The sequence below is a fragment of the Phalacrocorax aristotelis genome, chromosome 4 (assembly GCF_949628215.1).
Source record: "Phalacrocorax aristotelis chromosome 4, bGulAri2.1, whole genome shotgun sequence".
NCBI lineage: Eukaryota > Metazoa > Chordata > Aves > Suliformes > Phalacrocoracidae > Phalacrocorax > Phalacrocorax aristotelis.
In genome coordinates, this window is record NC_134279.1 from 41,088,459 (window position 1) to 41,103,920 (window position 15,462).

At 38.0% G+C, this 15,462-nt stretch overlaps 1 long non-coding RNA gene across 1 annotated transcript in view; it reads right to left on the bottom strand.

Moving 5' to 3' along the window:
• The window catches only part of LOC142056397 (uncharacterized), a 61,637-nt gene that overhangs the window by 42,761 nt on the left and 3,414 nt on the right, over positions 1-15,462 (bottom strand). Inside the window, exon 2 of the long non-coding RNA XR_012660317.1 lies at positions 9,484-9,551. This is a non-coding gene — a long non-coding RNA (uncharacterized LOC142056397). The remainder of the gene's footprint in view (positions 1-9,483; positions 9,552-15,462) is intronic.

Genomic DNA, 15,462 nt, shown 5'->3' on the forward strand with positions numbered 1-15,462 from the left:
TGATTAGATGGTCAAATATTACCTGCTTAAATGAGATAATGACTATGAGATTAATCTAAGGCGAGGCAATATACCATAGATCAGAAAGCAAAGGGCTGTGAGATGATTGCATGTTACCAGGGCAATAAAATCAAGAGGAAAAAAGTATGTACCACTAGAGGTTTGCCAATGCAAGTGAAAGTTAAATTAGAGATAATTTAATGAAATATTTATTACTGACTGCAAGATATGGCTTTTGCATTTTCCCAAATGAGGCTCTTTCGAAAGGTGCATTGATTAAACCATGTGCATTATCATACTCATGTTCATAGCAAACTCAAAAGGCTTATCAAAGTTTTTATATAATTATAAAGCCCCTACATATTTTTATAGTTATGATAGAGTTGAATATGCTTTATTTACAAATGTGAAGCTTTAATGCCTTGCATGCAAAAAATGTCACCAAGGAAAGGAAAATATACTAATGCATACTGACAACATTTACAATAGAGCTTAGTTTAGTACCAATAAAGCATTCGGTAAGCAGTATTTTATGTGTATTTTCTGTTATATTGACTCAGTTGCTGGTGCAACTGCATCTTATTTTAACAAAGCTCCTGTTCACTTTCCTACGATTCACACAGACTGTTTTCCACCACAGACAGAGCCAGCTTCTGACACTCTTTCTACTTTCATACTTTCAAACAGGGGAGGATTTGCTGAGGATGTGAGGTCACAATTGTATTAACAACTTCATCGCTGCAGTATCTGAGCATCACGCCAGGTGAATGTATCTAACGCTTACAGGACCTTCATGCTGCTCTTCAGCATTTAAATGTGGCTTACTGAGACACAGTAAGCCAAATAAATGCCTCTTTCAGATTTGCATTGCTGCTATGCATTTATGCTTTAGGAATAATATCAATAGATTTAGTGGAATCCATAAATTTTTTGGTACATAATGCAAAAAACTCCTCTGTGTTTAACATGGAGAACCTCAAAAAGTGGTATAAGCTGAATTATGTTCAGAACAGGTTCTCGTTAAACTAATGAAATATAAAGTTTTATCAACAAGAATTTGTCTAAAACTTTGCCTCGCTTCAGGTCCAAGGTGCCTGACTTTGGTGTGCAGGTCAGGGCATTCATCCCCTTACGATTACAGCTCATTCTTCTGTACAAACAGGTGAGAGTAGAGGTTTTTTCCCAACCCAGAGTACGATGATGCCTATCTGCTAGGCAGCACACTGGTGACTAAGACACCTTGCTTTATGACCAGCGCATGACCTGCAAACTAGCTGTGACATGATTTGAGGGAGAGGGGAGCCCTGGGATTGCTAATTTATTTATATCAAACATAGGTCAAAACCTAAACCCTCCTTCTTTAGGCAGACAGGCTATAAATGTGCAATTACTTTTGCTTGCTCCTTCTGGTAAGTTTTTCTGCATTCTGATTAGGCAGCCCAACATGCCAAGTTTCTGGAATGAAGTTTTGGATCCAGGTATCTGAAGTCTAAAGAAGTCCTACTTAACGGCTCTTCCGTTCTTCTTTTTAGATCTGGGTGCCTAAGTATCCTACTTTTTTTGTACTTAGCAAAGAACACAGCGAAAATTTGAAGTGAACTTGGAGATATAGGTTGTGCTTCCTGGCTCTCAGCCTTGTCTTTAACACGTGGTCATTTTCTTGGTTTTACACTGAACTATGACAATCTCACCGCTTTGAGTGGGGGATTTTTTTTTTTTTTTTTTTTTTTTTTTTTTTGTGATGAACTATGGTATGGCACAATTAAGGTTAGTATAATCAAGTACTTGCTGGCAAAATGAAGAACAGTTTGTGGCCCGGTTTTATAAACAGCCACAAAGGGAGGTCTCAGGTTAGAACACTGTTGTTGATCTAAAATAAAATTATTCCATTAACAAAGCATTAAATAAAAATAACTTATGTTTCAACAAATTATATTCCTGAATAAATCAGCAATAACTGACAATAATGTTGGCCTGGGAATCTTTCAGAGTAAATCCCTCAAGAAATATCACCTAGAACTGCTATTTCTTCTCGTGAATAGCAAAAAAAATTAGGACATTTCAAGGGCCAGTAAAGATGCAGTGTTTTAAACACTTTCACCCATAACACAGCACTATGAATTCCCTACTGTTGCTTGCATTTAAAGTGATATGTAATCTGCTGATGGGTATGAATCCATACTCTTTCACTGTATTAGCACTTTTTGTATTGTCATGCTAATTATCCTAAAATCTGATGATACTGGCCACTGAGCAGACATAGAATCTGTGTGTAAGAGAGTACATAGAGAAAGACAGAACTGGAGACAACAGGCTTCTCCTGGGCTCAGCCTGACACGCAGCAGGGACGTTGAGGAAGGTGGGGGAGACATGCAGATGTTTATGCAAAATCTTCATGGAGCTCCTCCAAAGTGGGAAAGCAGCGCAGAAAAACCACGACAGTGCTTATCTGAAAACTCGGCAAGCGGATGACAAACGAGTGATAAAAAGAAAACTTGTCCTACACAGAAAGAGGGAAAACAAGTAGAACTAGGACATGAAGAGCTGAAGAACTTAAATCAACTTGTGTCTGAGGTGTCAAAAAACCAGACAAGGGCATTGGGAGAGATGGCAGAGGTTTGGAGGAGTGCAAACACAATCTAGCTGAAGGTTGGAGTTCATGCCTATAGCAGAATTCTTCATGAATACTGCTGTGGCAAAAACACTTTGCCAAGACTGAAGAAAACCCATGAGTGCTGAGGTCCAGGAGACTTCAAATTTTGTGGATATCCTGGAGAGGAGATAACCTATGACACAGCTCTATGATATTTTGCAAGCAGACAAGAATGATCCATGCTGATTAGAGAACACTTCAGCAAACTGGACACAGAAATCCATGGGCCCTGATGGGATGCTCCCGTGAGTGCTGAGGGAGTTGATGTCATTGCAAAGGCACTTTTGATTAAATTTGAATGATCAAGGTAATTGGGGGAGAGATGCTTGAGTACTGGAGAACTTCTATCTTCAAAAAGGGCAAGGAGGAGGACCCAGGGAAGTATAGGCTGGTCAGCCTCACCTCAATCCCTGGGAAGGTGATGGAGCAACTAGTACTGGAAAACATTTCTAGTCACATGAAGGACAAGGAAGTCATCAGGAGCAGTCAGCATGGATTCACCAAGGGGAAGTCATGCTTGACCAACCTGATAAACTTCTGTGATGAAATGACTGGCTTGGTAGATGAAGGCAGAGCAGTGGATATTGTCTTCTAGACTTCAGTAAGGCTTTTTTTGACATTCTGTCCCATAACATCCTCACACAATAGCCCTGCTTGAGCAGAGGGGGTGGACAAGATCACCTCCAGAGGCACCTTTCAACCTCAACCGTTCTATGAGTCTGTGAAGTCAAAAGATTCTAATGAAGGACAGGGTATATCATTTGAGGTATAGCACTACGCATCTTCTGAGGCATGGCCACCTTTGATTCAGATAAAAGTGAAAACACAGCTACCTGCAAAATACTGCATAGGTTACACAAAAAAAAATATGAGATTAAATATAAACTTAGCCTCAGAAATCTACCACACATGCATCTACACTTGAAAAATACCATTTGCCAGCATAAGAAAGTATAATAAATATAATTTTTGTAAACCAAAGGCATTTTTATTAATTTGTTTTTCTTTTTCTAGCATATTTAGAAGTGTGTTCCTTGAAAAGATTACCAAAATCAAACTGAATTCATTACATTCTGAAAGGTATATAAAACAATATAATGATTAAATGCAACCTCAGTACTAATTACTTCCTAAATACATTCTGCTTCATACCATGTTTCATCAGGTTTGAAAGGCTTTAGCCTAGAACACTGAATGCCATTTGTAAAGGTGAAATTTTAATTTTATCCATTTGTAAGTTCGTTTATCCAGCCTACACTCACAATTGTGCTAATTAATACACCAAGGCAAAAAAATGGTTTTTGTGTCCCACACAAATGTCTGAGCTAATGAAAAAGTTTCTCAGCACCAACAAGAACAAAAAGTTCTATTAATTTTCTTCTACAATATTTAAAATCCTTTAAAAATATATTCAGCTCTAACAAAAAGTATCATTTTAATTATTTTGCTGAAGTTGTACGGTATTTCTAAATAGCCCAAAAGTTCCAACAAATTATAATAATTACATATATACTTGCATCTTAGCCTTTTTGCCCACATTTCTGCTACTTCTTGGCATTTCAGGGCATTAATCATCAAATTTTCTCATTGAAAACATCTGTCATTCTTTGTTGTTTGTTCCTCTCATGTTGTTACCCCACTCTCTATAATCTTGAATGACTTCTAATGAGCTCCAATACAGGATCAAAATCTGCATTCATTTACAGAATGTAATTTTATTAGATTTCTACTGCACAGTGAATGACTGCAGAGCAATGATACTAGGTTAGAGATGAAACTCTACTTGGGTTTGTAAAACAGTCATTGGCTTTTGGTTCTTTGTTCAGAGGAATATTAATCCAAGATTCCTTACAAAGATGAGAGTAAGAGAAGACTATTTAAATTTGTGAAGTATCATTGTATGATGGAACTGAAACATAGATTTATAATTTAATTGTGTTAATAGCTGGGTTTAATGATCTGTATCTGTGTTGCTGATCTTCAAACTCCCAACCTCTCTGCTATTTCTTAGGTGCAAACAGTGTCTTCTGAAGGCTGTGTTTCATAGATAACACACTATCTATGCTATCCTATGTGCCATGGGATTACACTTTTCGTAAAACTTCCACTTAGCTGTAAAGGGTTAACAGATGTTTAATAAACGTTATATGGCACAGAGCCCAGCAGGTGAACAGCAGTGACTCTGAGTGCTAATATCATCTAGTGCTGGATTCCTAACAATTTATAATACCTATTCATGTCCATAACATGTTCACAGTAATTCTTTTACTAAGGCTCATTACCTATTGACCAACATTCTGCTTTTTTTCCAGACTTTGGATGTGGTAATCTAGGTGTAGCCATCTGTTTTCTCTCTTCTGAAATATGCTCCCATCTGGATACTTCTTGCTTCTTGTGCTGGAGATGTTTCATTTAATTTCTTAGGTATCATTTCCCTCTCTTCTGGTGTTTCTCACTGCATAAGGCTGACACAGCTGGCAGAAGACTCTTGAGCAGCATCTGGCTTGGAATATTTGTCAAATTCATATAGGCTGGTTCCTGGGTTTATGTTAGTGCAGCAGTATCAGTCAGTACTGACTGAACAGACCAGACAACAAGAACAATTCAGCTTCCTGACATTTACACGAAAATTAGTAGGCAATGTGGCAAAACAGAAGTATCTACCTATTAACTCTCAGCTAGTGGGAATAAGCAAGAGCAAGAGGCTCAGAAAGAGCCACAGCACTGGTTCCACCATCATATTCTTACTGGTAGAATGTGCAGAGGCATGCATAAGGAGATTACAAGATTCAGAGGAAAAGTTACAGTTCAGAGTTATTACCTCTAAGACATGATAAGTCCTGGGGTTACTCATAGCTTTTCCTGGTTAAATGTGACCTCACCTCTTTCCCAGGTCCATGTTTAAAATTAGAATCTACTCCTAAATACCCTGTATTTGTTCTACACCTAGTATTTTAACCTTTGACTTAATTCAGATGTGGTTTGATGTGGATGAACAAATGGGATCTCTGATCACAGCCCAATCTACTTCCTTGTATTTGTAAATTCCTTTGCCACCCACTTATTGACAGAAGAATTACATCAGGATCAGGAGTTCGCTGCTAACTCCATCATCATCCAGGAGAATACTGCAAGCTGTTTCTTCTTTTATCCCATGGTACCCTCAGGCTGGAAGGATGACACAGCATCACATGTTACTTTTAAGTGGTGACAGTGTAATCCCATAGCAAGACAATATTCCATCACTCAGATTTTCAGAACAGTATCAGTGGAACTGCTGCCTTCCCACAGACAAGCATCCCAGGGGAACCCCTCTAAAACAGCTAAACTGGTCATCACAGGACTGATTTAGTTCTTGGTTTTAGCCTCTTCCAAGCAAGGTAACAGCAAGACTAGCAGCTAAGGCAGAGACATTATTACCATCCATTTCCAAACTGAATAGTTGAGAGTTTCTGATGATCTGACCATCATCATTTAGTAAAAGCACCAAGGAGATGGCCCAATGTAATGCCCAGCACGTAGCTAAGTAGCCTACCTAAGGCAAAGTCCTCAGGCACTTCAGGGCCACTGCTCAGTGCCATCTGAGGCAGCCCAGGCCTTTAGTCTTACTGTCCTTATCCTCAGTCAGTGCCTGTATCAACAGTACTCACTGCTGCTGGGTGACCAGCACCAAGACACTGGTTTTGGGCCATAGTCATACATTAGTATTCCTGTTGTAATTCTCAGACAATGGCATGGCTGTGCTTGAGAAAGCTGAGCAGACCTTCCATAACCTTCAGCACAGAAGTGATGAGTTATCACACATTGGGCTAATGTAGCAAGGGATAACCTTTTCTAGTCAGGGCCATCCTGTCCCAGAGCAGAAATTTGCCCACAGGCACTGCTATTGCCTGTTGTTTTTGACACATACTGGTCTTATTTAGTTTATGAGGTTTTCTTTGCAATTAACAGCTCTGAGAGAGGTTGTCTTTTTTTTTTCCCTTGGTATGTCTGCATGTGACCTCCTTAGGAACCCAATCTGCTCACAGAGTGGGTATTTCCAGACAGCTTTCTTCCCTTCCTAGTCTTCTGCCAGTACTGTTTTCCACAGATGGGTCCCTTTACAGCTTTACATTCCTAATTGCTGCTGGAGTTAATTTCTTCCCTGCTATACAGGGCTTATAGACCCATCATTCCACAAAATGGTAATTTTGCTCTAGACTGTATTAATCTACTTTGCTTATGAAGATGTCAAGATCTATAACATTTATTCTTTTTCTCTCTTTTACTAGACCAATTATTATGTCAAAGAAGAAAATCAAAAGGATTTTTCAAGAACAAGTCAATGCTGGCTTTTACTTTTTTCCAGATATTTGTAGGTTGCTCAATGATTTAAATATAATTTAAGTTAACAAAACAAAGAAGTTTGGTTCATAATTTCCAAAGACCCCTAACACTCCCTCCATCTCACCCCCGAAATCAGAGAGAAGTTCTACACTGCAGCTGCTTTAGTTTTCTAGGATCTCACCTATTCTCCACTAGCTACCTAAAATAATCACTAGAGATTTTGGCAAGTTCCTTAAGTATTCCAGAGTGAATTTCATCAGGCACTGCTAACTTGAAGTCATGTTATCTAAATATTCTTTCCCTTTTGGAGACTATGTTTCCTCCTGATGGAAATAATCACGCTAATCTGCAGGTAACAATTATCCTCTTTTTAATGTACGCAGACAGAGGCAAACAAATCATTAAATACTACAGGCTTTCTTCTGCATTTCACTTTTCATTCTTTTTCCTTATTAACTAATGGGGCATTCCCCTTATACTTGTATAGACTTCTTTCCTCTCTTTCACATTTCTTAATAGCTGTAATCTATACATTCCCTACTTCCACAGGCAAGCCCCTTATATTCATCCCTTAGTTACATATCATTGTTTATTTAGTGGTTTTATTACTGATCCAGCTGCAGATATCATAGCGCATATTTAGATATTGTTTTCAGCTTAACGGAAAGATGAATTCCTTAACAATATAAGCAAAAGCTTCAAATCTGCCCTTAGACCACATTGCCTTCTACTGCTACGCCAGAACCTTGTGTGTTACTACCCTCCAGGGAAAGGGCCCATACTGACAACTACTAGATAAACACCTCCTTCTTTATCTACACTGAAATAGTTTATCTTTGTAAATTGTTTGATATGGTTGATTTTCTTTTATATATTGGTTCATTTGATAATTACCCTGAGCTGCTATCTGATCTCCCTTAATATTTATTCCCTAAAGATCCTGCACAATAATTCCCAAATAACTAATACATTCTATTGTCCTTATTCCTTGTCCTTCCTTCCTTGTGAAGACTGAGGTGTTTCTAAGAGATGTTTTTGGATAAAGAGAAAATTAAGAAACTTTCATCCCTGCTTATAAAGATACATCAGATACCCAGTACTAAAGCACAATATGTTATCCTTCAGACACTTATAGCACTTGGTTTTTTAGAGGAAAAAAAAGCACAGTGGTGCAGTAAATGTTTGTTGTAGAGACCTATGTAGCAGTGTAAGTATTCTAATGATACCTTCAAACCATTGGAGACCAACTTCTAATAAACAGGAATTTTCCACCTTTCTACAGGATCCTTCAAGAATCTATCCGTTACTGTCTTTGAAGACCATTACCCCTTTAGGATGCAACACAAAAGACCAAAATTAAATTCCTTGCCTCAAAGCTTACTCAAATCTCTGAAAATTTTAACAAAATAATACCTTAATCTTACATTTTACTCTAAGAAATAGCTTGGAACAGTTGTTTGTGGGTTTGTTTTAGTGCAGTCTACAACTTCCATAGGCATCGCAGATTTTTGGTTTTTGTTTAATGGCAAATTTTGGTAGATATTTCTTTTAAGAAAAGTTTGAAAATCGTCTGCTGTTATAGGATCAAGTGATGTTCCTTAACAGAAACAGATCTTTATGATTAAGAAATGTATCTGTGATGGTCTTAACATAGTAAAAGACATCTTGTGAGAACTGTGTGCTTTCAGGTACATCTATCTAAAACAATTCCTGCACTGTAGCAGTTGAAAACTTCGATAATTAGAAGTACATCTTGTTTTGGCACAGCATCAATGAATGCTTTTTGTTGGCTATAGAACAATTTTATCAGCCTTGGCAGTGGAAGTTGTTGCATTGCCTTGATTAGTGCTACTGAAGGTACCTTTGAGGAAAACAGAAGTAATTTGGTGCTGATTGGATTTTGAGTGGAACTACAGATGGAACTTTTTTCAGCATAAATACCATTCCTTTCTAACTTTCTTTCCTTTGTTGTCACATAAAACTAAGCCACAGTTGGGGTGAGCAAAGGACTTAAGACTAGTTTGTTAAGACTTCAGAGTGTCTTTTGTTGGAGCTATTTAAATGATGAAAATTTCAAAGATGACACTAGTGCAATAATCTCCTTAGGACTGCCTAGAAAAATAATTCGGTTTCTTTATCAGTATTTTTTTATGGCAAGACCTGTACTCTGGTCAACAGCTTCAGCAACAAATAATCAGAATCACAGTCTGTAGGTGCTTTAGGTACTAAAACTGTTATGTTAATTGGCATCTTTACCAGTAATACTCTTGAGAACATCTGAAGTAAGCTTTGGTAACATTACTTCCAGCACAGACACAGATGACTGAAGATATGAACATACCACCTTAGTTTAAAAAATATTCCAAACCCTTGATGGTGTGCAGCCTACAGGTACCTTTTTTGTTCATGTGGCAAAATACAGTACGGTAAGCCCCAGGAAATAGACTTCTCTGGGATGGTTTCAAAAAAGCCTCAAGACAGATCTGCTTTTAGCTTTCACTCACTTGAACTGAAAGGGTAAAACAGAAGGTATATCAATCCTCTTCAGGTAGACCATGCAGACCATGCTAGCCTACAAAGGGAAGAATGAGAAAGTAAAACAAAAAGCAAACACAAATCTACTAATATGTTAAAGCCATAAATATTTAAGAAAACTATCTCTCTGCTTTCTTTTTTATATTATTTGTTTCTGTTCAAAAAGCTCTTTACTATTTTGGACCTTCTCAAGCAAGAAGACCCCCAGAACACATCAGTATTTAAACTGATTATGCAGCTTTACTGGGTGCATTAAGCTGTATCTTCTCTCATGGACCCATCAAGCTGGCAGAGGAGTATGTCAGGATAGTAGGTTAGCTATTATTCCGGATGAACTAACATATTACATGACTCATAAAATGCTTCTGAAGCAAAAATAAAAAGAATCATAAATGTGTGGTCAATATTATAGCATGTATCTGGATTTATTTGTGTGCAGAAACATTTTCTGCTCCGAGAATTTGGTCCTATAATGTGCATGATACTGTAGTCATAATCCACCAATAGGTTGGTGCTGGAAATTCCAGCTGGTTTCAACAACAGTTCACCTCTGTTAAAGTGCAGGACTGTGCTTGTTCCAGAACCTCATTGGGTCAAGACCTTTGTTTTAAGGAAGAAAACACAGAGGAATAAAGATAACATGACCATGTAAACTGTCACTTTAAAGTCTCATTCCTGACTCTCCTGATTCAGACTTTACTGAATCTATCTGGCAGCTAGCTTTTGCTGAACTGACCACTATAACTGGAACAAACCAGGCTCTTGGCTGCGCCTACGCGGCTGCGGGGAGCTGGCCACGAGGTGCTGGGTGTGCAGCGTGCACTGGCGGCACGCAGGGCTGTGCGGCTGGGTTCCCGGGCAGAGCCCGCCCAGCACCATTCACCGAGCCTCTCATTCACACCGACATTCCTCTGAAAAGCTGTCTGGTTGTGTTTTGGACAGTTGCTGCTTTTGTAAGAGGTTAGCAGACAGCAGGATTGGTCCTGACTATAACCCTAGCTGAAGTATTTCCATACTTATGGTTAAATATATATATGAAAGCCTTTTTTGACAGGGTAATAAAGCTCTATACATTCTAGGACTAAGCCCCAATCCCAGGATATTAGCTTTCAAACACATTTTGCACATCCTGAAGAATCCAATAATAATATGCTAGGCTAGTGACACTAGATATATATCATTCATTATTTCTGTTTCAACCTTATTTCATAAAAACACTTTTATGAAACTCATCCTTCTAACCCCACAAGTCTCATTTAATGTCTTCACTGTTGTGAAACAGGAAAAAAATTGGTTTATGATCTGAAGAAAAGTTTTATAAATAGTTTTATAAAAGTTGTAGAGGGATATTTCTTAACAAATTTGCTTCTACAGGTCCACTGAAATGAATCAAGTATGCAGATTCTTGCTAATGATTTCAATGAGCATCTTTATAACTATTCAGTATAAAGAGGATGGAGTAGCTTCTTGACTTCACCCTATTAAAGTTACATCTTTATCTAGCACTTATGACTGTAATAAAGCCCTAATTTAATTTAATTGGCCGTGCTGGTAGCATGCCTTCATAGTGTGATTCTTCAAGGCGCAAACAAAGCATTTTTAAAATGTTTTTTTTTAATTTTCTTGTTAAAGATTCATAGCCCTTCAGACCAATGCACATGAAGTTTTGATATCAAAAGTAGCAGTAGACTTAGTCTTTATGTTTTAATTCCAGTCTAACCAGTCCCCAAAAACTACATGAGAGCCAGTTTCCTACATGATAACTATAAAACAGTTAACAGAATTTTTTTTTTTTTTTTTAAGGAAATGCACCACTGAAGAGCCTACAGCTATATACATTACATGCACTGTGAAGAAATGACTTCTGTGTTCTCTAAGCCCAGAGAAACATGGGCTAATTAATTAACCATGTAAGCTAATAAACATAGCGCCTCCACAGGTTGTGAAGATGAGAAACACACACCATTCACATAAAATTAAGATCAGCTCAAAAACTGCATGAAAGAGGCTTTTTTACAGGAAAATTAAATTAGTTCATTGTTCCATGTACAATAACTAATGATCATACATAGAGATGACAATATTTTACAGAAAACAGTCTTAATTTCAGTACTAGGGTAAATAATTTCCTAGAAAAATACATCTATGTTTCAAAAATGTATCAAATCAAAAATCACTTTCTGTCAAACAGGTCATTCATGTATTTTGAAGAGGAAATATTTCCACTGTATCTGTTTGGGAAACGTAATAAATTGTTTGGCATGTTTGTAAAACAATTTTTGTGGGTTTCATTCTAATGTATTTTCACAAAGAACATCATAGTTTGCTTTGTAAATAGTGTAATATGAAATGCATAAAAACCTAAAAGTATAAAACATCAGAATAGCTTTTTGTGTTGTTGTTTTTCTTAAAGAGCATGTTTTCTAGTTAAATGGTACATTTATAAGCGAGTGAACATTTTAGCCATCTTAATCCATTTGCATTCTGTCGAGATAAGTTATCAGTAGTTCAGTAATTGAATTTCTTTCTAACTCATACGGAGCCTGCCTGCAGGGGACACATTAACTGCTAGGCCCAAAATTACATAAACTTCACAACGTTCTGCTAGAAATCAAATAACAGAAAGCCAAAACAAACACACACCCCCCCCAGAGCTTTGAAACAACTGAATTTTAAAGTGTTTTCAGGGTGGGGGAGGGGTGCGAGTGGCAAGTTTATTCTCGAGATTCAACTTGCCCAGTTTACCAAATTGTGCTAGAAGTTGCTTAAAATCTGTATTAGTATCAGTATAGACATGATGCTGATGGTATTCTAAATCAGAGGTAATTACTCTGTAGACCAGCACAACACAACTACTTTAATGGAGTGATAGGTCTGGAATACCACCCTTTCAGCTATGGTTAGCTTACCTAATGGCCAATAAAAGTGAGTTATGGAACATCTTGAGTGAGGAATGGATATATAAAAGGATAGGTACCAACACAGACACAGTTCCACAGAAAATGCAGATTTCTACAGTACTACAGCCTAAGGCCACTATCTCTTAAGTGTGGAGATGTAAAACAGCTCAGACAGATAACATAAATTATAACCAAAAGTCATGGCTTAACCCCAGCCAGCAACTAAGCACCACACAGCTGTAGTGAACAGTGTTTACATGTCTCTCACCAGTACGATTGCATCAGTTAACGCTATTTGGGATCCTGCCTTTTGAGCAAACTGTCAGTGGAATTGTAAAAGAAATATGAATCCAGCTCCTCCTCTTCTCCTCTCCCCCACACCCACACCCGGGACTCTGACAGCAGCACACTGTACCAAGCAGAAACCGTAATGTTAATGTGCCCCACAAAAGCAACTCCTGTTGGCTTAATTGTGTGATCATCACTTAACCTTGCACTACAAGTGACTACAAGTGACTTTATTCCTCCAGTGATGGCAATTCAACTTGTTTTACCCTGGGCACAAGATGTTTCTGCTGCTGATTTCAAACCCATGATAATATATATGAAAGGCTGTTTTCTGTGAAGGTGATCAAATGCAGATGGCACCCAACAGTTTACAGAGCTCACTTGGACCCACACTGTAATCGGGCAGGTAACTCCTAGTGGCTTATTGGTGGTATTTCCATTGCTTTTAAGATTTAGTGACAAAACACCACATTTAGGTTCACCAACCAATTTAGGTTCAACCCAGTGACTACTGGGAAAATTTAGAAGCTACATTAATGAAAGTGTTCTCCAGTCTGAAGAGTCAGAAGAGAAAGGAGAGGGGTTATTTCCTGTCTTTGATAGCTCCTTTAAACCCACTGAGCAGCAGGAAGAAGGATTGGAGAGACTGTGACCTCAACACATCTCCCAGGTGAAATTGGACTGGACCTGATCACTACTTTCACAGCAATAAAATTTATTGTTTCCAGTAGAACAAAGCAGCTGTGCTTCGATATATGGTATTGTCAGCATTTAAATGGTAAGGATCAGAGATGTGATACATCACCCTAGGATCACATCGTGACAACCTGTCAACTTCAGCTTTTCTCATTAGCAGTTGTCTATTGAGAAATACCGGACTCCCACTCCCACTGTTTTCTGAAAATCCCTGGCTGAGGTATCTGGAAGTCATTGTCAGCCAGTGCTGCTGGTGAATAGCACTGTGATGCAGCGTGCACATCCATGCATCAGCTGCAAAAGGGCTTAGGGATTTAGAGCCACAGATCTTTTAATAAAAGCTTCTTTCTCCCTACTTCCCCTGACATCCCAAGCACTTTTGACATACATAACAAAAGCTAGTTTCTTTATCTCATGTAACAAAAGTATGAAAAAGCTATGGCTTTGCAAGAGCCCTACTGTATGACACCTGTTTATACTTTATTTTACCCCAGTAAATATTTGCAAGTGGGAATGTGAGTGATCCCATTTTTTACTTTCTTCTAAAAAACACAGGTGGTAAGCACGGATTCTTTACATGTCAAATACTGGCTTTCCTAAAGGGTTGCTGCTGCTCATCTTTGCAACATCTCCAACCAATATTATTCAGTGGACAAGTCACAGATTCAGTGAGAATAAACTGCAAAGGAAAGCACAGAGGATATGAAAAGCTCCAACAGTAATGAACATAATGCATTTAAGAAAAATGCTTTAGAAACTTCAAGTGTGTGGTTCCTGTGAACATCTTTCCTAGAATATAAATCTCTGTTGTTTTCCCACTTCTGTTGAAAAACAGAGCAGGAGCACACTGAACCTCAAGTTTCTAAGACAACAGTGTTATCTGTCCCTGAATCTAGACTGAAAACAAATGCTTCTCTAGAATGGTATTTCCACAGCCTCTACAGAGGTTTATGGTTTAATTTCTCCAGCTCACTGTAACCCAAACTAAACAGTACATTAAGCAATGGAAGATGAAAGGTACCCTTTAAAGTAGCAAAGGTTGCATAAAAGCCTCAGTACTAATCATTATAGCAGCAGAAATGTGAGATAAATGTGAGTTGATGTAAGGGATAGAGAAGCCTACAGAGATACAACAAATCAGTAAACGAAATTAAAGCTGTTAACTAGATATTGATGAGCTGGTTTGTCAGTTATTGTTGAAGGATTGTGGGTGAAGAGTCACTGAGGAAGTTGCTATATCTGAGAATGAGAAAATTAAGCTTGTGGGTTTTCATTGTCAGTGAAACAAATTTAGCTGCTTACAATTGATAAATTACCCTGATTTGTTCTTTATATTTTCCTTAGTGGCAAAGTCCATAACTCAAACTGATTCATTTTAATGAATGGATTCTACATGACTACAAAGGACCCTAATTTTTTTAGACTGATGGCCCCAGCATTACTCATTATACTTGTTTGTTCAGTGTGGCTTTGTTTTTCACATCACTTGAATTACCATTCACTTAGATTGCTGCTAGAGTTAATCTACTGCATCTAGCAGGTTACAGATCCACTGAAATAATTACTCATCTATTTCTAGCCTTGCTATTTTCCTCTGAATTCCTTTTAAAAAAGAGATTGGGGTGGGGGAGAGAGAGAGAGAGATTGTAATTTCAGGTCAGTTGTTTAGTCTGAATAAAGCTGGAGACCAAGTGATCTGGATCAAGATAATAGTGACTGGAATATCAATACTGATTTTCTTCTTGTTTACATTGACAAAACCAATAAAGACTGTGCAAAACTGGCAAGACAAAAGCCTGAAAATCTTAATTTTAGAGAGGATTTGAGAATATTTCTAGGGAAGTTAAAGGACAGGGACCGACCTAAGGAGCAATGGGAACCAGGCATAACATCATGCTGGGTGGGAAACTATTAATATGACATATGTCTATACACTACACATACAGCCTTTGTGGTTTGACGCTTAGTAAAGCCAGGGATTCTCAGCAGTGTGGTGGGTCACCCAAAACAGAACACAGCTTTGCAAGAAGTTATATAGAAAGGTCTCTCTGATTTAAAATAGCG